The 26,060-nt window shown below is 43.5% G+C and overlaps 1 protein-coding gene across 1 annotated transcript in view; it reads right to left on the bottom strand.

Moving 5' to 3' along the window:
• trpm3 (transient receptor potential cation channel, subfamily M, member 3) overlaps positions 1-26,060 on the bottom strand; it is a gene marked incomplete at both ends in the record, with an annotated part of 352,723 nt that overhangs the window by 215,871 nt on the left and 110,792 nt on the right. The gene's annotated exons all lie outside the window — the stretch shown is intronic.

Raw genomic sequence — 26,060 nt, forward strand, 5'->3', positions numbered from 1 at the left:
GCCAATGTGAAAAGGGTGGCATTTCTTCCTTGGCCTAGTGGGAATGTGCGTGTGAAATTTCACGGAAATTGCAAGCTGTGTTCATGATTTGAGGCATTTTCTTCAAAACGGACCAATCCTGCAAACTTAAACCAGGATTAAGACTTGGAAGCCAACCTTAGCCAATCAGGATGGAATATCGGAAATCGGAGAGATCTGTGTTGATAACATGACTATAGAGATACTGTTTACAGATTTGCATGACGTTTGGATCAAATCTGTTGGAGTGCATAAAAAGATGGGTTTTGCACAAATCGCTATAACAGGTCTATGTGAAAAATTTGGGGCAGAGGTTCTGAATTGGCATCCAGGGAGTGTGTGTGCACAGTTTCGCAGCGACCGGGCCAACGGTGCCGGAGATTAGCTGGTAACACACGGACAGGACACACGGACAGGACACACGGACGGACACACGGACGGACAGGGGGTAAAACATACTCTCTCGCCATGCCTTTCGGCCTGGCGGAGACAATTATTTAAATATGATCACCTGTCTGTGTGTGTGCGTGTGCGTGTGCGTGTGCGTGTGCGTGTGCGTGCGCGTGCGTGTGCGTGTGTGTGAGTGTGTGAGTGTGTGAGTGCGTGAGTGCGTGCATGCATGTGTCACTGAGTGTGTGTGAGTGTCTGTGCTTGTTTGTTTTGTGCGCTGTCATTTCCAATCCATCTCCCGAGGCTAGAATAAGCAGTGGTCTTTCCCACAGGCCTCCGCTAAGCCTAGCGGAGCGTCCAGTCATGCATGTGTTAATGGGCCCTGGCATCGGTCATTCTGGTTCGGAGCAGGGCGGGGGGGGGGGTTGGAGGTGTTGCTAGATTTTGCAAGAGAAAACATGCAGGTCTACGAAAACAAGCCCCGAAAGACGCGACTAGGACTCGTGTTTTTTTTTACCACTTGTACCCAATATGTACATTGGCTATTTGAAAACAGCAACATAGCAATAGGCCTGTGTTTGTTTCACGCAAATTAACGCCCTACTTCATCTTACAAGAGTGTCGCGCAAAAGTAGTGAAAATAGAGGAGAGGGGAGATTAGAGAAAAGAAGAGAAGAGAAGAGAAGAGAAGAGAAGAGAAGAGAAGAGAAGAGAAGAGAAGAGAAGAGAAGAGAAGAGAAGAGAAGAGAAGAGAAGAGAAGAGAAGAGAAGAGAAGAGAAGAGAAGAGAAGAGAAGACCCTCCAGAAAAATGCATATTCAGCAACTTTTCATATGTTTTGCAACTTTTCAGTTATTCCACAACTTTCCTCGAACTTCGCAACCTCCCGCAATTTCACTGCATAAAATCACATGAAAACCCCACATATTTTATTGCAAAATCAAGGATTTTAGCCGGTATGTTCAAGGATTTTTGCCTGCATTTTTTTCTGGGAGGTCTAGAAGAGAAGAGATGAGATTAGAGGAGAGGAGAGGGGAAGAGAGGAGCGGAGAGGAAAAGAGAGGAAAAGAGAGGAGAGGAGAGGATTAAGGCCTCCTCAAGGGGTAATAAAACCCACGATACAGCTCTCTGGCAAGCACACAAACTGAATTCTTTCTACGAACACTTTGAGTCTCTACCAGCACTAGCATCAGCATTACAGTCTGCCAGGCTTATATACATCATGATGACAATACACTGACAGAGACACACACAGAGAGAGAGAGAGAGAGAGAGAGAGAGAGTTTTTTTTGTTTTACTTTTTAAACTTTTTCTTAGCTGTGTATAGTTGACCATCGATCTGAATTGTATTCATTTCATTGTTTTTATTAGTATTATTAAAAAGGTTAGATTGAAAGATTTGGTTCAAATATAAAGTGTGTTAGAGAGAGAGAGAGAACATCAGGAAGGCAGCTGGCAGCTAATTCCACAATATTCAGCCTATCGTCACTGTCGGGTAGAAAGCTTGTATGTCCATAAAGCTGTTACTTTTCAGGAAATTAAAAGAAAGAAAGAAAGAAAGAACGTCCCGATGGATCCAATATAGTTATTATTTTGTCATTAGCTCTTGTTAATACTTGTCATTGGTTAAACACACAAATACACGGTATTAAACCACTTTCACTCACTTAAAAACAATTGCCGATCTACAAGCTCACAACACGTTGTGCGCTTCTGGATTGGTTATTTTTGCGACTTTTGTGTGACACAGTATAGCATAACGAAGTAGGGCATTGATTTACGAAAAACGCAAAAAAGTTGAAACATGGAGATGTGAGGTTTATACCCGACAGCAACGATATCCCATTCTGTAACGTTTCAAAATGTCCAAGGAAGAACTTGACCACGCATCGTAGGTGTGCCCAAGTTCCAGCGGTGGAAAGTAACTAAGTACATTTACTAGTACTTTACTTTACTTTACTGTACTTCTGACCTATTTCTTACATAGGCTATATGAAAATAGCCGATCCACAAGCACACAAAGCGTCGCATCGCGACGCATTGTGAGCTTGTAGATCTGCTATTTTCAAATGTTTTAGTGCTTTTACTTTTGATACTTTAAGTGTGATGCCAATCCTGTTGTACTTTTACTCAAGTAACATTTTGAACACAGGCCTTTTACTTGTTACAGAGTTGTTGTTTTTTTTTGTGGTATTGCTACTTTTAAGTAAAATATGTGAGTAGGCTACTTCTTCCTAGCCTCGCGTAGCCAGACTACAGAATATCACTGCGTGGATATGAGTCTGGTGCTTCTATGAGGAAGTCTTTTTTCCAAGGGGGCGGGATCAAAACAATGGCTCTCAACGCAATTGGTTAGACCTACAACCAACTACCAATTACAGTCTCCCATATTTGAATACTGGGCCCTGATTGGTCACCCCGGACTTCAGGAGCAGGACATGGATTCACAACGGAGTGATGCCAGACCCAAATCGCAGAGGGCCCATTTTTTTTTTGCACTGGCAGATTCGTCTGGTCCCAGGCTAACTTCTTCCACCACTGCCACGTTCTCCAGGCAGAAAAGTGTTGAGGGCTAACCCCACCCACCCCCCTTGTGGGGACTGACTCCCTGACCCCTGGTGGTGAGGTTGGGTAACTGCTCATTATCCTCCCTCACCCCCCCAACCCTGCAGGGTTCCGGCGGAGCTGAAGAGTTCAGCCTGAAACTACAGAGCAGAACAAACAGAGAGAGTTCTTTGAACTGTAACGCTCTGGCAAACACCTCTGTATCCTCCAGCCCAGGGAGAGAGGCTGAGGAGCAGTTCTCCGGCCAATTAGGATTCTTAACATGGACATTGGTCAGTGATGGAAAGTACCGAAATGCATTTACTTGCTGTACTTAAAGAGACAGTTCACCCCCAGAATGACTTTTTTTTCTATGGATTAGTCACCCCATGGAGACTTGAATTCATGGATTATTTTTGTTTTTGTCACATTCCTAAGCCAATAATTTGATGACCAACAGCGGTTCCGGTAGGAGACACAAAGAGTCTCCAATGAGTCTCCTACCGGAACCACTGCTGGAAAAAAAAGAAGAAAATCCATGAATTCAAGTTTCCATGGGGTGAGTAATCGATAGAAAATAAGTAATGTTTTTGGCGAACTATCCCTTTAAGTAAAACATTTGGAGTAGTCTTTACTTTACTTGTGACTTTCAAATATTGCACTTTTGACAAAACTACATTTCTAGGAAGGGAAAAGGTACATTTAAGGTACACACAATTAACCACTTGCGCCCTATATTTTAAATACAGAACATAGCAGATCTTCAAGTTCACAACCCTATTTTCACAATTGAACACTTTTGAACATTTCTGGGAAGTCATTTTAAAGCAATGCATTTAAAAAAAAAAAAGAACATTTACGAAAAAAGTATTTAAGCAATACCCCTGTACGTTAACTCTAGTACAAATTTGACAGAGCATCTTCCACTTGTAGTGGAGTAATATATTTGACAGGGAGTATCTATCTGTGACTCAAGATCCCCATGGGGTCCAGTGCTTTATCCAGCTCTGTTCAGGAGGAGTTTATATCCTCGGGCCATTAGGATTCTGAACAGGGACATGGACTCACTGCATGCTCTCTGAACACACTGAGTAGAGAGTGGATTGAGTTGCACACGGATTAACCTGGGATCCCTGACTTGGAGGGAGGTTTCAGAGGCTGGACAAGAACTGACTGTCCTCATAATGCCTGTACTATCTAGCCTGGTAAACCCCCCACTCCGGAAATCTCATGTGTATTTGATTTCAGAAGTGAGTCTGGCATGAAAGTCTGTTTGGCTTTTTGGCTGTGGGCGGGAGCTGGGCGGGAGTAGTACCGCTGACTGACAACCCCTTCAGCCAATCAGCAGTTTGTTCCACCACCACCACCACAGAGCGTAGGAGCAAGGGGACATTTTAAAGGGCCATGCCGAAAATAGGTTGCCTTAGGCGGATACATGAGTGTCACTGCCCGTCCCTGCCGGATCTCTGAATTTTATTTTTTAAATAGGCTCTGTCAGGATTAATTGACCACATATATGAAGTTAAACAAGTAAATGCTTTCTGAAAAATATCTTAAAAGTAAATTCCGTGCCACAAAGAAAGAAGTTTGAGAGCGTTTTGAAGTTTAAAAAAAAACGGCGGAGACATTTTTATGTCCGCCGTTCGCTTTCGTTCGGCTCCACTTGTCTCCACTCGGTTTCCACCTGATTGGCCAACGTGCGCGATCAATCACAGAACAATGAGCGAGGACGCTGTTGCTGATTGGCTAGTTCATGTTGTGAACTCTGCGGAAACGCCCAGACAGGCTCTCAGGCCAGACTCACTACTGAAATCAAATACAAATGAGATTTCCGGGGGGGGGGGGGGGTTTACCAGGCTATATACTCTAATCTATCTATCTAAATCAGTGGTTTTGAACCTTTTTAATATCAAGGTCCATTATTTATTTGGCATTTGAGCCACGGAACACTGTTTGATTTAGACTCTCAGACCCAAGACTTACAATATTCTGTTATCGTTTGATAGACTACAGCAGAGATAACAGGCAAACGTTGATCAAAATAACAATTGTTCTACATTCTCTAATTGTGTAGACTTCTTGTAATTTATGTAATGCAGAAGTTTAACAATAATGTAACTCTAGTAAAATTAAACCAAATGGACTCGTAAGGGTTCATTTGGTTTCATTTTACACTCTCAAGAATTTACACCCTCATTTTACAACTCTCCATCATTTAGCTGGGGACCACCTGAAACCCCCTCAAGGACCACTGGTGGTCCCCGGACCACTGATCTAAATTATCCACCTATATACCTACCTACCTACCTATCTATTGTGTTGTGTTGTCTAGATGTGTTGCATGTGTTGTGTTCTTTTGTGGTTGCATTGTGTTGCACGTGTTGTGTTGTGTATTGTGTGTGTGTCCTGCATTGTCACGTTAATGGTGTGTGTCTTGCCGTGCGCTGAAAACATTGCACAGCTTCTGACACTGACTGCAGTAAAGCGTGACCTCACTGTTTACCACACTGCTGGAAAGACACCATTACCACTTTACCAACAACACGCACAGTGTGTGTGTGTGTGTGTGTGTGTGTGTGTGTGTGTGTGTGTGTGTGTGTGTGTGTGTGTGTGTGTGTGTGTGTGTGTGTGTGTGTGTGCATAGAGCAGGGACAGTGTAATGAAGTTGTATGTGTCCAAGTGGCTCAGACCAAAAGGCTGTGAAATTGCTTCTCACCCGTCAAACAGCCCCTGTACTAGAAAACTGCTGATAGGGACAGGAGGGTGTGGGTGTGGGTGTGTGTGTGTGTGTGTGTGTGTGTGTGTGTGTGTGTGTGTGTGTGTGTGTGTGTGTGTGTGTGTGTGTGTGTGTGTGTGTGTGTGTGTGTGTGTGTGTGTGTGTGTGTGTGTGTGTGTGTGTGGGGTGGAAAAAGTACACATATATTTTACTTAGTAAAAAAAAGTAGAAATACCACAACATAAAAATACTCTGGTGTATGTTTACGCTGTACTAGGACAATGGTTTTGCTCCATGCGTTGGACGAACGTCAGTAGTACATTCATGAATTAATATAAATGTAATATCTCACAGAGTCCAAAACCATTCATGTTCGTTACATTCTAAGAAAGTGGTTACCAACGAACGCCTAAACTCCAAAGTAACTACAGTATTTGTGCTTAAAATATTTGTCTGCCGTTACCTTTGCAGCAGCCATCAACAGGATCAACGTGTGAGTCAATTCATTAGGACACCATTGCTGGTGAGACACATCTACAAAGCCAACAGAACATCACTAGTAACTGAGTCATCATATTCTACCTAGGACACTCATTTCCATCTTGTTTCGCCCACAGTTTGAATTTCAAATATACTGTGAGGATGACTGGCAAATTAATGAACTTGCATAATGTGTTGACAGCAGTTGAGGTAAAACAAAAAAAGATCCTTGCAGACAGCAGAACAGATTCTCAATAGATAGTGTTTTTTATGCATTATGCTTTTAGAAGCCTAGCAGACCAATGATGAGCACACAGCTGTTCAGACTGAAAAACAGACAAACAGTGTTTACTTTACCTACAGTAAATGGGGGTAATTGATAGAAACTAACTAGGTAACAAGGCACGCATCTCACATTTTGGGGTATGATGGCTCTATGTGAACACATTTCGACAGAGCTTTTAATCATAGATGAGTCGTTCAGGTCAACTGTGCAACGCTCAATAATTTGTTCTTATCTCAGCATGACATACAAAACACTACAGTGCTGTTACGTTCCCCTTCATAGCTTGTCGCACAAAAAGAGAAAGAGAAAAAACACAATGAACCTAAAAATGTACAAGAACAGAAAAATGGGTTCAGGAAAGGCATTTTTAAGCTACGACTGCTTAAAAATGGAAATAGCTGAGTGGGTAGAGAGGTCGCCCACCCCTTGTGGGACATATATTAATTGGGACATACAGCATCGCCTATTGGACATCTATATGTCGAAGGCCGCCTGGGCAAGACCCCCCCTAACTGCTCCCCTAGTGCCGTATTAATAGCGTTCACTGCTTCTTATAATTAGGATGGGTAAATGGCAATGCACATTATGTGCATACAATGTATTCAATGACAAAAACAGAACCCAAAGGAGTGGGGGCCAACATTTGGTTAATAATCATTTAATGATTATTAATATTATTTGCAAATTAAAAATCCAGGGGTAAATGCGACGCATTGTGTGCTTGTAGATCGGCTATTTTCAAATAGCCTATGTATAAAATAGGGCTGAAGTGGTTAATGTGTGTTTTATAATATAATAATTTATATCTGCAAAGTAACTAGTAACTAAAGTTTTCAAATAATTGTTGTGGAGTAAAAGTATAATATTTTGCCTCTGATACGTAGTGGAGTAGAAGTAAAAGTATTGGAAATGGTAAACACTCCAGTAAAGTAAAAATACCTCAACAGTGTACTCAAGTACAGTACTTGAGTAAATGTACTTAGCTACTTTACACCACTGCTCATTGCCTCCATCCAAGGTTTTATGTTGGCAACGTATCATACACTGAGTGGAATATGACTCTCAATTTGGGGAAAGTAATAGAAGTAGCATTTATGGTTACTGGGCTGAATGAGAAGCTTTAGCTGCTCAATTCACAATCACAGATACACATGCACACGCACACACAAACAAATGTACAAAAGCACACACACAGTGATGCGCACAACACACAGTGAGATCAGACCCAATACTGCAGTCATAACACAGATCTCAATTTCTCTCTCTCTCTCTCTGTTGGTAAAAGTCATTGTCAGAGCGGATTCATGAATAATGGGATTTTGTGTCTCAGTGATGCTTCGAATGTCAGTCGAAGCAGCTGTACTCTTATATCCGTTTCATATCCATGTTTAACCCATTAAGACCTGAAGCCGATTCTCCTAAATCTCAACAGTATTCTGAAAAACGTATGTTTCTATATCAGTGGTGCTCAATCTTTTTCATGTCAAGGACCCTCAAAATTATATGCACTTGGCCACGGACCCCCATCAAAATATTTTGGTACAGGGACCCCCAGAAGCAAAGTTTTGAGTTAAAAATGATCACTTTAAAAATATATATATTTCAAAGATTTGCACACATTTTCACGATTTCACAAAGTGTAAAATAATGCTTTTTAGCTCAAATCTAAAGATGACGCAGTTCCAGGTGTTAATGGGTTAATCCGGTACTCAATGTCATGTCAAGTTGAATGTCATTATTTATTGAAAAATAAAAGTGTCTGTTTTTCATGAAACTGTCACGCTTGCTGGTCTCACACACAGCTTTTTTTTCTCTCCTTTTTCTACGTCACTGATTCCCAACCTGTGGGCCAGTTTTCTATCAAACAATATCACACACGCATGCTAGAACCGCTGCTCCTTTACTTGGAAAGGAGCCAGCTTAGAAATTCAGACGTCTAGTACGGATGCCCCCTGAGCGTCTCCCCAGGGAGGTCCTCGTTGCACGTCCCACTGGGAGCAGGAGACCCCCTCGCAGACCAAGGACCAGATCCCCCGTCTGGCTCGGGATTCCCCAGGAGGAAGTGGCTAATGTTACTCTATAAGTCTGGAGCTCGCTGTTACCCCCGCGATCCCATTCTGGATAAGCGTTTTTAGATGGATGAGTGGCACGCACGTATACAGTACACGCACACGCACACACACACACACACACACACACACACACACACACACACACACACACACACACACACACACACACACACACACACACACACATTATGAAACAATGGACCACTGGAATGGACCTGTAAATGTTTACACTGACTTGCAGTCACAATAACTAATTTCAAACTACACTAGGATCTTCAGTGAAAAAAACACAGATAAAAATGTCTTAAAGGTATTATTCAAGGTGCTTATAGGATGTAAATGTGTGAGTGTAAACTTAAAAAGGAAGAGGAGATCCGAGCACTAAAAAAAAATCGCCCTGATGAAGACCTTAACTGGTAGAAACTTGTTGGCATTTTTATAGAATAAATCTGTTTTGACTTTACTTCCCCTCCTCCACATGTTTTGAGTGCACAGAAGAAATCTAGGCTACAGAGAAGGCTTGTTTCCATCGTGGTTCATTTTACTCTATTTATCAGTAGATGAATGTATCATGATGGTGTCTTTCTTATGACAGCTACAAAGTCAATAATCTGTCAGTTTTTCCTTCTTTTGGGGCTCAGTTATCGACATGAATTATGAAGGGCCTTTGACTAGAAATGAATTGTTAATAACAGCGAAAATCCATGCAGAGGCTCTGGCTTAGAGGCCCCCTGAGCCCAATCCACCCCACACACACACACACACACACACACACACACACACACACACACACACACACACACACACACACACACACACACACACACACACACACACACACACACACACACACACACACACACACACAGTCTCCCCTGCCTCTTGTAAACCTACTGGTGAGATTCGCTGCACTCACATCATTAAATCATTAGAGCTGTATTTATATAAGTATGGATCGTCTGCTCCCTCCGCCCTTTCGACGGAGCGGGGGGAAAAACCAGCCGATCAATAAGCTGCTCAGTTTGCTTTTCTAAACACAGCGGCGTACCTCGTGGGAATTGGTTAAGCTTACTGTTTCACACACATTCAGAAGATGGCTCTCGCTCTGAATCAGTGGTCTGAATCGAATGGAGCCTTAATGGTGCATTCACATTAGCAGCTTAAGATACAGGCTGCCATTCTTTTTCAACAGAAGCCAGCGGCATGACGATACCAAGATTCTTCCAACGTGTGTAGCTGCTACAAAAGATACAACAGCAACAAAGCTACACAAAAGTTAAGCTGGTTTCAACTTCAGCTACAAATAAACTACTACTGCACACTCTCAGAGTTTACAGACCTGTAAGGGAACATTTGGAACCCCTTCACGGAACCCTGAGGGAGCCACTTTGAGAGCCACTGACAGACAGACAGACAGACAGACAGACAGACAGAGGCTGCTGATGATGTGACAGCCTAGCCATATAACCCAAGAGAAGACCCACCACCAACTATAGGCTCTTTTTGGACTAGAATAACTAAGTGAACCTGTAGGAGTCTGGCTGTTTTAACTGCTGTGCAGGTGACCGTTTTTTCCACAGGGGAAAGCCAGAAGTCTGAGGACAGAGTTCAGCACCACGGCCAGCGCCGGCTAATCCAGAGTTCAGCACCACGGCCAGCACTGGCTCCTCCAGAGTTCAGCACCATGGCCAGCGTCGGCACCAAACAGGCACACTAGGGTTTCAAACAGTTTAGAAGCATGAGCAGTGGCGTTTTAAATGTGGTAAGTATTGCAATCCCAGATTTGACCACCAGGCAACGGCAGCTTCACAGTTCTACCGCGGTTCGTCTGGGGGTTTGGTCTCGACGGACCCAGTGTTTGGGAAACACTGCATTAAGAGGATCCTCATCTATCACAGGGAAGACAGACCACACACTGTAATGTTGACATTCATCCACACCGTGTAAACTTCATTATGTTACGAGTCCTAATCCTAGACTGGAGTATCTGTCACCTAACTGTCTATTTATATAAAGACGTCCTTGTATGTGTCTCAGAACTATACGCTATATACTATGTGTGTGTGTGTGTGTGTGTGTGTGTGTGTGTGTGTGTGTGTGTGTGTGTGTGTGTGTGTGTGTGTGTGTGTGTGTGTGTGTGTGTGTGTGTGTGTGTGTGTGTAGAGGGGCAGTGCAAGGCGGTCACACCTTATCTCTTCCTAACAGATTAAATGCTGCCAGTGCTGAAGTTAAGCCCTCTGTCAGAGAGAGAGAGAGAGAGAGAGAGAGAGAGAGAGAGAGAGAGAGAGAGGGTCATCTCTCATCCTCCACTATCATTCTTGTACTTTCACTCTTTCACTTAGTCCCTTCCTCCACCCCTCTTTTTTCACCCATCCATCCCTCACTCTATACATAATATGTACAGAACATATTATGTTCCCTCACCACCTGGGTTCCATTCATCTCTGGTGTTCTATCCATCTGTGTCTCCAACATATTGTTGCTGTCAGACAGAAATCCCATATCTCCATATTCTACAGTTTTGAAAGCCAACTGACAACATCACTAGGCATGCACTGGATTGGAATCCACAGGGCAAAAGAAAAGTGGGGAGGCCAAAACAGACCTGGAGAAGATCAGTCGAGAGTGAGGCAAAGACAACCGGACTATCGTGGGCCCAGCTGAAGAAAACTGCCCAAAACAGAGTTTGATGGCGGGGTGTGATTGCGGCCCTATGCTCCATCTAGGAGCCTAAAGGAATAAGTCAAGACTTCATGGGACAGGATGTGACCAAGTGGTGAAGGGGTACCACGTTATATCAAAAGTGACTCGCCGCGAGGCAAGCGAGTCACCGTGCACTGTTGGAGTTTCGTCCCGATAGGGACAGAATCGTACAATCTTGGTATACCCCCGACATGTCCAACCCATTCTCACAGATAGGCGTCAGTTATTGCCGGCCAGTCATTTTCACTCCCTCATGTGTCAATATAAGACTACAACTATTAACCTGGCTGCCTCGATGGCTTACCTGGCAGCAGCGCTTAGCTAGCACCTGCAACCTACCGTGATCGAATCCCACCATGAGAGCGACTTTTTTTTTCTTCTCTCCGCACAGTTTTTGAGAGATTATAGGGTTAGGTTTAGGGTTAGGTTTAGGCATAGTTTTGTCAACATGCGTCGCCATGGTGTCCCGTCAGTTGAAAACTTGACATTTCAGGGCTACTGACAGAGCGGTAAATTGTGACGCCTTGGGAGTGAGAACGGGTTGTCATGTCAAACGTTTGACCTGTGGTCAAATATGTCCCACGTCTTGCGTGTGAGAATGAGATGGACTCTCTCTTCTCTCATCATCTTCTCGGGTATTCCCTCTGTATGTCTCCCCCTCTCTCCTTCTCATCTTCTGTGGTATTCCCTCCATCTGTCTCCTCGGCACCACCACAGCTTCTGTCCTACCATCAGCCAAGTGTTGTCATGGATACTGAGAACCAGGAGGATAACCCCTCCTCCCCTCAAACACTTTCCCTCTCTCTCTCTCTCTCTCTCTCTTTCTCTCTCACACTCTCTCTCTCTGCAAACCCCCTCTGGCATGCTTAAGAATGAGGGCAGTAATCTTAGGAGCATTCTCACGTGTATCAGCAATAATAATATGACAGTGCGCGCACGCGCACACACACACACACACACACACACACACACACACACACACACACACACACACACACACACACACACACACACACACACACACACACACACACACACACACACACACACACACACACACACACACACACACACACACACACACACACACGCACAGTCTCTCTCTGAAAGTGTAATCATGTATTAACATAACAAGCTTTGCCGAGAGGCTTATGGACCACGACACACTATGCAAACAAGGAAACGCAATCAAACGTACATTGCACTATACTTTCTCATGTTTATGTGCGTCACGTAAAAGTAGTGGAAATAGACGATCTTCAAGCTCACAATGCGTCAAAATTGCACCAAACCTCTTTGGCGAACATAGACGATCTACAACTATCCCCTCAGAATAGGGGTGCTAGGAGGATGCAAGCGGTTAATGTTAAAATGATTCGGAGGCCCCCCTGTAGTAACTCCGAGGACCCCTTAGGGGTCCCAGACCCTATTGAAGACCCCTGCCCTACTTCATCATACAAGATTGCCGCACAAAAGTAGTGAAAATGGACGATCTACAAGCTCACACGTTGTGAGCTTGTAGATCGGCTATTTTCACTACTTTAAATTGTTTTTAAAACAATAATAGAAGAACTAAAGGTTTTTTGGACATACATGGTGTCCACCCGACAGCAACGATGTTATTAACAGAGAATTGCGTCCTGACACATGGGACTTATTTGCAGTCGAGCTGTCACTCATCCTTTCCGATCGGTAATGGAGATGCCAATCACAGACGTGCGGCTGGACGGTGGTGGTGAATATGTCCGTATCATCGCCTCGTTGACAGCCCGTCCTAATTGCACATTTGCAGAGACATGTTGTATGAATGCTGATATACACGAGTCACTGTATACGCCTCGTCTCTGATCTGATAGGAGATGATCTTTACAAAGATCTCCTCATCGTAAAGGCATTGTTTCTGGACACTGGCTTTTGCTGTGGCTCTGTCAATAATCCCACAGTTCTATGTGTACTGGGAAGCAAAACAAGATGTTAAATTTTGTCTGTATTGTTACTTTGTCCCTACTGTTACTTTGCGTCTCTACCATTACTTTGTCTCTAATGTGTTTTTTTGTCTCTTATTTAGTGTTACAGTACTTTGTTTCTACTAGACCGTTCCTCACCCATGAGTGAGCCCATCTACTTATCCCGGCCTCAGTCATGTCAAAACTTGACTGCTGAAACTCCGTCCTTACTGGCCTACAAAATGATCCAGAATGCCAGCCTCAGTCTTCACTCTCTCCCTTTCTCTCTCACACATGACAATAACCCCTCCTTCTCACTCTCTCTTTCTCTACCACCGCCCCCCCCACCCTTCTTTCTCTCTATATCTCCCTTCTTCAAACCTGCACATGTGTGCAGTGTACTGTAGGTATAAAATGATGCAGCCAAAAATATATATAAATATAAGAAAGCGAGATGGAGCTAGACAGGGCGGGGGTGAGGCAGGCAGACAGAGGTGTTGAGAGACTGAGAGGTAATTAGTGCAGGGTCAGTCACCTGTACCACCGTACAGTAAACACGCTTCCAGTCAGTTCTGACGGCTCCGCTACATCACAATGGAGCCCAATTACCACGGGTTCCATGCCAGTGACAAGCCAGATAAATAGAGCTGTGTACTCTGTATTGTATATATGTGTGATTTGTTCTGAGAACGGAAAACTCTGTAGGAGGAGAGAAAACAAGACTCTGTTTTCCTATTTTGTGTGGACGTCTGCATAACTGAGAGGTTCGGGAGAGATTAATGAGAGAGAGAGGAGACATAAACGTGTGTGTTATAACTTAGTCACAACGAGCTCTTTTTAATACTTTTCATTGGTTAAATACAGCCAGACTTGTTTTACTTTTCAAATATTGACCTCGTCTATTTCCGCTGCTTTTGCGTGACACCACCGCGAACGCCATAGGCCATAGATAAGGCATTAATGGAGGAAAAAAAGAGTTGACACATGGAGATACTAGGTTTCTGCCCGGTAGCAACGATGTGTGTGTGCCTGCGTTTATAGTCTGCATTTAAATGTTCTACACTTATGAAAATGGCCTACACTTACAGTACATGTTCTACACTCATACAAATGGCCTACATAGTCGTACAAATGGTCTACAGGTATTGCTACAAATGGTCTACACTTAAATAAAATGTTCTACACTTATACAACATGTTCTGTATTCATACAAATGGCCTATTTATGATGATAGTTGCAATATACTGCACAGCCCTTTCACTTAAAGCGTCACTACGCTGAATGAGCACACAGCACAGCCCTACCTCCTTAAATAGCGAAGGGGTGGACAGGAGCGAGAGTGAGAGAGAGCATGTAGGCACGCGCGCACACACACACACACACACACACACACACACACACACACACACACACACACACACACACACACACACACACACACACACACACACACACACACACACACACACACACACACAGTGTGAAGTCAGTATAAGGGCTGAGGAGGAGAAGGAGACTTAAAATCAAGGAAAGAGCAGATCAAAGTGTTGCACCAACAGACAGACAGTCACTATGGGTGAAAACTCTTCATAGAAGGAGAGTGAAGATGACATGGAGGGGAGGAAGGCTTTAATAATAACGATGTGACCAAAGCATCCATGTTGACACCTGGACAGTCTCTCAGAGCACATCCTCACTGCTCTATGAAGGGCTATGAGAGGAGATGTTTGATGTCCACTTCTAACTCAATGAACGTCCTTTAAAGGCTTCATGACATCCAATATCTATTTTCCTTTTTTTCCTTTGTCTTTTTTTTTTTGGTTTTCTGACCTCAATTACACCCCAAAAAAACTTTGAACATTCAGTGGATTTTCTGTGGTCTGGGGGTTTTCTGAATAATAAGGCTCAGAAAAGTGCTGTGATTGGACTGATGTCACAGTCCATTAATCTCCTCCCCACCCCTATCCTTCTCCTTGGGGGGGGGAGCAGAGGCATGATTAACAGGCAAAATCCCTCAACAGCGACACCCGCAGGCAAAATAGAATTACACACAACAACTACTACTACACGTTTGAAGGACCATGATAAACACTTTTAATGTTTTGTAAATCAGCGTGTCCTTTAAATTCTGTTGATGACTGCGTGAGTCTAACCCAGTGGTTGTCAAAGTGGGGTCTGGGGGGCCCACAGGGGTCGTTGGGAGGGTTATACATATACATAGGTTATTGGGTAACCTGTTATTAGCTAACCTGTGATCTTAGTTTACTGAGGCACTGCACTGTCTCTCTGCATTTGATGTACGTGTTTACCTTACCTTACAGTACATTGTAAACTGTACATGCTGTAGCTATCATCTAGACAGACGGTGGGGCACCTGTTTACATTTTGTAAAACAAAGTGACCCGGACAGTTCCTGTCTGTGTGCCAGTAGCCGTCAGGCGGCCCAGGCAGGCCTGCTATGACCCCCATATGTTGTAAAACAGAAGGAGGAAGAGGCGCCGCCTGCCTGTGGTTCAGTGGCTTATTCTGACAGGTGGAAGAGTTCTGCTTGTGGTGATAAACACTGTGAAACCAGGTGGCAAGCAGTGGTGGAAAAAGCACTCACATTTTTTACTGAAGTAAAAGTATTAATACTGCAATGTAGAAATACTCTGTTGCAAGTTAAAGTCCGGAATTCAAAATGTACTTGAGTAAAAGTACAAAAGTATTGGTATCAAAATGTACTTAAAGTACCAAAAGTAGAAAGTACTCATTTTGCAGAATGTCCCATTTCAGTTTTTAAATGGAAAAAAAAGTATAAAGATCTTTTGAAAATAGCAGATCTACAAGCTCACAATGTCTCGCACCGCAACGCATTGTGAGCTTGTAGATCTGATATTTTCACATGACCGAAATGTATATAGGGCTGAAGTGGTTAATGTATGTTTTGTAATAATAATCTAAATCTACAGTAGTAGATAACAAGTAACTAAAGTTTTCAAATAATTGTAGTAGAGTAAAAGTCCATTATTTGTCTCTGAGGTGTGGTTGAGTAGAGGTAAAAGTACAGAACATTTGAAATACTCCAGTAAAGTAAAAAAATCCTCAAAATTGTACTGAAGTACAGTACTTGTGTAAATGTACTTAGTTACTTTACACCACTAGTGGCAAGGGAGAGCTCTTGAAATTGAGGCTCAAATGGAACAGGAAATTCCCTGCAGTTCCCATTATAAGTTAAGAATCAGGCTTTGAACCTCTTGTTTATCTCAGTGACTGATCCATCCATATTTTATCACCTGTCTCAGGTATGCATACCTGTGCTGGGTACATAGCCTAAGGGGCCGGAAGCTCAGAAAACACTATATGTGGACACGGGCCCTGAAGTTAAGTGAGAGCTCCATCAGTTTGTTGTTTCCACAAAGAGAAAGAAAATCACACCCTGTGTGAAGGTAGCGGCGCCTTTGATACATTATGTCATCGATATGTGTTTATAATGTGTTTATAGCCATGTGTCATGTGAAGCTTGACCAATCACTTTGTTGACGGGTCTGACCAATCAGAACGTTGACGGGTCTGACCAATCAGAACGTTGACGGGTCTGACCAATCAGAACGTTGACAGTGAACACGGACAAAGTCAGGTAGAGCAGGATCCGCTCTATATCTAAAGGTATAGAGCGACTAGCGCCGCTAAAAAGAAGGGGGACATACAAGGGGGACAATAAATCTAAAACAAAGGTATCTACAATTTTACACATATCCATCCATACAGTATGTACATGAGGTTTAGACATAAGGTGCACAAGCATAGCAGCTGGTATATACGGTTCATGATAAAGACATTAAGGTGCAGTTCCACCCAATACATATAACCGGCCGCCAAATCCACCCTAAAAACTCAGTAGTCATTCATTTGGTGTGTGGTCGCTGTTTTGATGTCTACAAGTGCTTAAGTGTCTGTCATATTGTTCATCCGACTGCGTGAGTAAAGAAATAAACAAAATAAAGTACCCAAAAAAAAGAAAACTAGGGGTCGATACCAACGGAGCCAACGGAGCATCTTCAGTCACTACTGTCGTAGTGACTGAAGATGCACGTATATACTGTGTATGGTGTATGTCACTTGTTTTTTTTCCTGCCGTTTCATTCCTACCTAAAGGCAAAAAATGGCAGCTCTAAAAGCTCACAATGTGTCGCGCTGGGACACATTGTGAGCTTGTAGATCGGCAATTTTTCGGTGCACGACTATAAATCGTGCATAATGTCTAAAACACCAACCTGAATCTTTTACTACTTGTAAACATAGCCTATCTCAAAAAAATAACAAGCATTGTTCTTGTGAGGACCAGGAAAACGGTCCTCACAACATCCATTTCTCAAATTATACTATATACTTGTAGGGACATTGGCACTTAGAAGTAGCACGCACGCACGCACGCACGCACGCACACACGCACGCACGCACGCACACGCACACACACACACACACACACACACACACACACACACACACACACACACACACACACACACACACACACACACACACACACCTCCTGTGAGCTAAATCCAGATGACCCCCGACCTTACAGACAGCCACAGGGGCGGGAGAAGGAGGAGGAGGAGGAGGAGGAACTGTGCTCAACCTCATTAAAGTGCTCCACACCACCACAGGTTTATACAACTGTTACTGCGGGCTGTGGCCCCCAGGGGGCGCCGGCAAGAGGCACAATGGGGGCGAGTTGGAGGGAGAGGAAAAGGGAGAACAAAATTCTTTACCTTGTAAACCTGTGATGTGACAATAAACCTAATTCTGATTCTGATTCTGAATAAAAAAATATTGAAATTATTTTGCTTTGTCCAAAGTACTAGCGAGGCGTATGGAAGCAATCATACCAGCCATTATATCAGTGGAACAAACTGGTCTCTAAAGTACAGACAGTCATTTTTTAACATCAGAACAGCAAGTTCCCGATTCCCCCGAGGTGGTCATCTCGTTAAGACGCGGAGAAGGCATTCGACCGCATTGAATGGGACTACTATTCGCTGTCCTCCATAAATGTGGCTTTGTTAGCTAATTTAATTCTTGGATCTGCCTATTGTACACTTCCCCCTGGTTCGCGTCTGTACTAACAACATCAATTCTGATTACTTTCTCCTTGAACGCTCGACGCACCACGGTTGTCCTATTTCGCCGCTATTATTCGCCGTTGCAATTGAACCAATTTCAATAGGACGTCTGCTTCTTTTCAGGGCATAACACGTAGGGGCGTGGAGCATAGGCTATCACTATACGAAGACGAAATACTGTTCTATGTTCCCTGTCTTCCATGTAGTCACTAAATCCTGGAGAATTGAGTTGCCTCCTTTTCGGGGTATACAAGCTCAGCCTTCAGAAGAGCGAGTGTTTCCCGGTAAATCCCGCAAATTTACAACTCCAGCAGACAGACTTGCCTTTTAATCTTCAGGCACCCTCTCTCCTCCAAATGTTTTGGCTTTCCTGAACTCCCTCCCACTCAACCCTGGGAGGACTTATTAAACTCTACTACTTCGACAGAAGGTAATTATTTCCCAGTTATACTGTACTCTACCATCATGTCACTGGATAAACACTCCACCAACTAAACAAAATCAGCCTGGGAGCAGGAACTGGGTGTTGAACTAGCGCAGAAATGGTGGGCTGGAGCAATCAACAAGGTTAGCTCCACCTTCTCCTGTGCTCGTATTGGCCTCATCCAGTTTGAGGTTTTACACACTTCTCCAAATCCAGATTGTCTGCAATATACCCAAATGTTAGAGATGAGTGTGATATATGCCATGTTTCCCCATGCAACCTTAGTTATATGTTTTTTTCACTGTTCTAAATTGCGTTTGTACTGTGAATACATGTGTAAGCTGGCTCTTTCTGAGGTGCTCGGGGTCGACATGCAGCCATGTCCCCTGCTGGCTATCTTTGGCAATCCTGCTGACTCGCTGCTTCTGGACCCTATAGACACAGACATTGTGGCCTTTACATCCTTATTAGCACTGGAAATCTGCCCAGCCACCATTCTTTTTCCCAATGGCTGAACTCAGGGATTCGAACAGTAAGTGCTGGGGGTGGGGGGGGGGGGGGGGGGGGAGAGAGAGAGGGAGAGAGAGAGAGAGAGAGAGAGAGAGAGAGGAGAAAATGCTAACAGGTTTTCTCATGCCAATAAATCCCCTTTGAATTGAGTTGAGAGAGAGAGAGAAAGAGTTACACAGAGGGATGAGATGAGATATCGTTGCTGTCGGGCAGAAACCTCTCATCTCCACATTTTAACTTTTTTTTCCCCCGTAAATGAATGACCTACTTGATCATACTACAGCGTCACACAAAAACATTAAAAGTAGCAGATCCACAAGCTGAAAACACCGCGCGAAGCAACCTGTTTTGAGCTTTGAGATCTAATACTTTTGCCATTTTGAATTTGAATCCTGGAAAGAACAGTTTTTGGACATATGAGGTTTCCACCCGAAAGAGACAATATTACTATTTAACACATATACCCAGCCTGGCTGAGGGAATGATAAAGGGACAAGAGAGGAGAGGGTGATAACCCTTGCTGGCCGCCTTGCCAGCTGCTTCCCACGGGATAATACGCCAGCCGATCAATCAGCGCAAGCTAAAGCCATATTTTCCATAGGGAAATGATGGCAGGTGACCAATCACTGCAAGCTAAAGCCATATTTTCCCTAGGGAAATGATGGCAGGTGACCAATCACTGCAAACTTAAGCCATATTTTCCCTAGGGAAATGATGGCAGGTGACCAATCAGCGCCAGCTACAGCCGGTGGTGGAAGAAGTACTCAGATTTATTACTTAAGTAAAAGTATCAATACCACAATGTAGAAATACTTTGTTACAAGTAAAAGGCCTGTGTTCAAAATGTTACTTGAGTAGAAGTACAACGATATTGGTATCAATATACTTATACTTGTGAGCTTGTAGATCGGGTATGTTCAAATAGCCTATGTATAAAATAGGGCTAAAGTGGATAGTGTATGTTTTATGATACAATCATTTATACATTACATTACAGTCATTTAGCAGACGCTTTTATCCAAAGCGACTTACATTTACAATAAGTGCATTAATTTATATCTGCAAAGTAACTAGTAACTAAAGTTTTCAACTAATTGTCGTGCAATATTTGCCTCTGAGATGTAGTGGAGTATATAAGTATAAGTATTGAAAATTGGAAATACTCCAGTTAAGTAAAAAATACCTAAAAAAGGCTGAAGTGCCATCGTGCGCTGCTCTGTCCCGTGACCGACCTCACTGGTGAAAGAACTCACCATGTAAGACATCATGCGTGGGATTTCAGCCGCCAAACATGGCCGCTGTGGATTGTTTGAATTCACAAGCTAATTTCAGACAATGGAATTTATCCTGGCACGAGAAATTATGAACCAAAAACACAGAGCACAACAATAACCGCGACATTCGACAGTTCACAGAATGGTGCTGCCAGCAGCACGTACCTGCAGTGTATTATTCAGCCGACTCCCTCCCCAAACCACCAAGGAATCCGAGCAGGACTACCATTTTGTTGCCATTTTTCAAGTTTTTTTTGTGTGAATAATGCTCTTATCTTGCATTTCTTGCAAAGCATTCTCCTAACGACGCCTGGTGTATTGTATGGTGAGTTCTTCGTCGCAGTGAGCTTGTCGATCTAGTATAGAGCCCTGGGGTAATCCGGTCAACCATATGGGGTTTAAGTGGTTAAAGCAAATGGATTTCACATTTGAAGCAAAAGGAATATGTTGTGGCTTCAATTTACAATTTAGGCACTTAAGCAGACGTATGTCTCCAGAGTGACTTATAAGTGTGAGATTGTAATAAGCAGAGTATAGGCATAACATCCAGTCAGTAAACAAGGTAGATATCACACAGATAAAGAGCAGAGAGAACAATTAGTAACTCAAATAGACTAGGATACCAGGTGAACAACGAACCTCGCATCAGTCTAAACAACATGCTGTCTAAATCATTAGTTCTCAAAGTGGAGTCCGGGGACCCCCAGGGGTCCTTGAGGGAGTTCCAGGGGGTCCCCAGCTAAATGTATAGTTATGAACCAAATGGACTGTTATGGGTAAATGAACATTGATTTTACAATATAAATCGGGGTCCCAGAGATAGAAATGCCATTAAATGGGGGTCCGTAGCTCATGTCAAACTGGGGGTCCTTGAAATTAAAATGGTTCAGAATCACTGCTAGAGCCGTAACAAAAATATCTTATGGGGGTCCCTGGCATACCTTTTCAAATGGGTGGTCCGCAGGCTAATAAGTGTCAATTTGACATGAAAAAGTTTGAGAAGCACTGCTCTAAATAACAGTATGTACATCTTTTGTTCAAGAAAACAAATCAAACAAGTGACCAAGATATCTTCAAACTGGCTTCTATCGAAAGAAGGTGAGAAGAAGGCTGGAGAGAGAGAGAGACAGAGAGAGAAGCGCTAGGGTTTGAGGAGGAGTCTGAAGAGGTGAGGTGCTAGGGGTTGAGGAGCAGTCTGAAGAGGTGAGTGCTAGGGGTTGAGGAGGAGTCTGAAGAGGTGAGTGCTAGGGGTTGAGGAGGAGTCTGAAGAGGTGAGTGCTAGGGGTTGAGGAGGAGTCTGAAGAGGTGAGTGCTAGGGGTTGAGGAGGAGTCTGAAGAGGTGAGTGCTAGGGGTTGAGGAGGAGTCTGAAGAGGTGAGTGCTAGGGGTTGAGGAGGAGTCTGAAGAGGTGAGTGCTAGGGGGTGAGGAGGAGTCTGAAGAGGTGAGTGCTAGGGGTTGAGGAGGAGTCTGAAGAGGTGAGTGCTAGGGGGTGAGGAGGAGTCTGAAGAGGTGAGTGCTAGGGGTTGAGGTGGAGTCTGAAGAGGTGAGTGCTAGGGGTTGAGGAGGAGTCTGAAGAGGTGAGTGCTAGGGGTTGAGGAGGAGTCTGAAGAGGTGAGTGCTAGGGGTTGAGGAGGAGTCTGAAGAGATGAGTGCTAGGGGGTGAGTCTTCAGACTATGGTGGAACATTTGGAGTGAGTCTGCTGTTCAGTGAGTGCAATGGGGAGTTTATTCCACAGTTTGGGAGCCAGGAGGGAGAAGAGTCTAGAATGTGTGAAGCGTTCATTTTGTCATCGTTAAATCACTTATTTTTCCAAACATTTATATGTGTATTGTGTGTGTGTGTGTGTGTGTGTGTGTGTGTGTGTGTGTGTGTGTGTGTGTGTGTGTGTGTGTGTGTGTGTGTGTGTGTGTGTGTGTGTGTGTGTGTGTGTGTGTGTGTGTGTGTGTGTGTGCGTGTGTGTGTGTGCGCGCGCGCACTGAATAGCTTCACCATTGCTTTCCAGCTCCTACAGGCTAGTTTTTATTTTTATGTTGTATTAGCAAACATGAGAAGCAATCAAGTGAAACCCCAAACATTATGTAAAGCAGAGTAACAACACAGGCCCTCATGCATCCAAAGCCTGGTGGCCATGTTCTCATGTTTGGCTGCAGAACGCTGGCACCTGTGTGGACTCATGACTCCATCAAGGCTTCCTGTGCTAATGATGCCTGGAGACGACAGCAGCACTGTGTGTGAAATTGGATAAAGCTGGAGGAAACAAGACTACCCTGGTCTCCCCTCCTGCTCGATTCTGCTTTCATTGTGTTTCCTCTTGCTTTTCCTCGTCTTTGCTTTACTTTGCTTTCTCCTCGACGCTCCAGCTATAGGGTTGCCAAAAACGTCCCTTGAAATCAATGTACATACTGGAGAATTTCCAATTTTCAATACTTTTACTTCTACTCCACTACATCTCAGAGGCAAATATTATACTTTAACTCCACTACAATGATTTGAACTCTTTAGTTACTAGTTACTTTGTAGATTTTGATTATTAGTACAAAACTACAGTACCCACTTAAGCCTTATATAGATTTCGTCCATTTGAAAATAGCCGATCTACAAGCTCACAATGCTATTTTTAAAATTATTTGTATGCATTTGAAAACTTGTGAAATGGGACATTCTGCATAATGAGTACTTTTTACTTTTGGTACATTTTGATACCAATACTTTTGTACATTTACTCAAGTACATTTTGAATTCCGGATGTTTACTTGTAACAAAGTATTTCTACATTCCTTATTCTTTGCATGTAGTTGCATGAGGTATACGCACAACTTACAATACAACATGCAATCTTTAGGCATTTAGCAAACGCTCTTAAACCGGAACCGGAACAACAAAGCACAAGATCGTAGTGTGGATCAAGGGATTAAAAAAAAATAGTGAGCGCTGCAAAGCAACCTGGATGACTGGTGTTCCTCATTCTTTGGGAATTAATCGATGACACGCGCGTCTTACAACTTCAAACAGCTTAAACCACTTAAACCCTCTATGGACCAGCGGTTCGGCTGCCGTGTAAATCATAATTATTTCGGCCACAGTAAGCGCAACATGACATTTTCATACATACACCGTCCCTCATCTCTCATTCATCTCCCTTCCTCTGTTCGTCCTCTTCTTCTGATTTTCCTTTCCTTTACTCTCCAACCTACATGTGTCCTCTTTCTCTCCTCTTGTGTTTCCTTCCTCTACACCGGTGGTTCTCAACCAGTGGTCCGGGGACCACCAGTGGTCCTTGAGGGGAGTTCCATGTGGTCCCCATGCTAAATGATGGAGCGTTGGTAACCAAATGGACCTTTATAGATATTTAACTCTTGAGAGTGTAAAATGAAACCAAATGGACCCTTACGGGTCCATTTGGTTTCATTTCACGCTCTCAGGAGTTAAATGATTGTTAAACACCTGCATTACTTTATTAAAAACATTTATTTTGATCAACGTTTGCCTGTTGTCTCTCCTATTGGTACCAACATCAATACAGCATGGATGGAATAGTCTTATACAACGATGCTAAAATATTCATGTCAAGTCATGGGTCTGAGAGTCTAAATCTCATCAAACGGTGCATGGTTCAGTGGCTCAAATGCCCAATAAATAATGGACCTTGATATGAAAAGGGTTGAAAACCGCCGCTCTACACTGCAATTCTACTCTTCCCTCCTTCCCTCTCATCTCATCCTCTCTTCTCTCCCTTCATCTGTATCATGTTCAACCATCTATGCGTGCGTGCGTGCGTGCGTGCGTGTGTGTGTGCGTGCGTGTGTGTGCGTGTGTGTAATTCTGCAGTGTGAAAATCCCAGGGTCTAATTGAATAGGAATTCAGGGGGGCGACGGACGGTTGGCTTAAAGCTACCAATATGACTGGATAATGAGGGCAAAAGCGGTGGCGCAAAATGCCTTTCAACCTTCTCTGTGAGTAGGTTGAAAGGCATACACACATACATACACAACTTACAAAACAATGTGCAATTATACTACTGTAGGCATGTTAGCAAACGCTCTTAAACCGGAATAACTTACAAAGCACGAGATCGTAGTGTGGAAGATCAAGGGATAAAAAACAAGCGAGAGATCTGCAAAGTGACCTGTATGACCGGTAGACATTCATCACTAAATAACACACTGTACACACATACAGTATTGTCGCTGTCGGGTGCATTTTCGTTATAATATTTCTATATACAATAGTGAGAATTGGTGATTTACAAGCTCACAACAAGCTATTTCTAATACTTTTGTGTGACACTCTAAGGCGGTAATTTACGGGGAAAAAACATTGAAAGTTGAAATATGGAGATACAAGGTTTCTGCCCACCAGCAGTACAATCAATATACAATGGATGCACATGCTCACAGAGCAGGACCTGTGTGTATTCTCTCTCTCTCTCCCCCCCCCACCCCCTCATTCATCCTCATGATCAATGAGAATAAGGTCATTATCTTGTTATCTTAGACGTACAGAAACATACAGTTACGCCCACACAGACACACAGGACAACACAAACACAAACACCACACACACACACACACACACACACACACACACACACACACACACACACACACACACACACACACACACACACACACACACACACACAATGTGTTTGTTCCACCAAACATATTTTAGCATTTCAGAGTTTGACAGACGCTCAGCCAAAGTTACCCACAATAACAACCCGCCCCCCTCCCAATTCAAAGGGGCTTTATTGGCATGAGAAAACCTATACGTTTTGGTTGTCGTTGTCTCTCTCTCTCTCTCTCTCTCTCTCTCTCTCTCTCTCTCTCTCTCTCTCTCTCTCTCTCTCTCTCTCTCTCTCTCTCTCTCTCTCTCTCTCTCTCTCTCTCTCTCTCTCTCTCTCTCTCTCTCTCTCTCTCTCTCTCTCTCTCTCTCTCTCTCTCTCTCTCTCTCTCTCTGTGACCAATAAGAGGTCCATAAAGGCTGTGTGTGTCTATGAATGAGAATTGAAAGATGACAGACAGCGTTATTTGGCAGAAGATATGACACACAGATGATAATGTATTAATTAACACACATCTTCGTCGCTTTGTCCTCATGGCTTAGAAGTGCATGGCGATAATTTGACACACACACACACACACACACACACACACACACACACACACACACACACACACACACTTAATTAAGATGCAGACAGAACGAGAAGCCTTTGATGTACATAAGTGACGGCTTTTTGGTTGATGTGGGAAGCGATTTGTAAAGCCCAGACACAAACAACATCCATTCATATTCCAGTCAGGTTTGCCGGTTTGAATGTGAACCATCGATGGCTTTGAGGCCATGATGAAACTATTTACATCACTGTGCTATACAAATGATTATTATCAACAATTATTGAATTCCAGACTTTTACTTGTATCAGAGTATTTCTACATTGTAGTCAGGGTTGCCAGATCTGCTTATTATAATTTCCCGGCAAGATTTTATTTGAAAACAGCCGATCTACAAGCTCACAACGCGTCGCATCGCGACGCGTTGTGAGCTTGTAGATCTGCTGTTTTCAAATAGCTGATGTATATGTT

The sequence above is a fragment of the Gymnoscopelus microlampas genome (genome assembly GCF_963454915.1).
Source record: "Gymnoscopelus microlampas genome assembly, chromosome: 4".
In the NCBI taxonomy this organism is placed as follows: domain Eukaryota; kingdom Metazoa; phylum Chordata; class Actinopteri; order Myctophiformes; family Myctophidae; genus Gymnoscopelus; species Gymnoscopelus microlampas.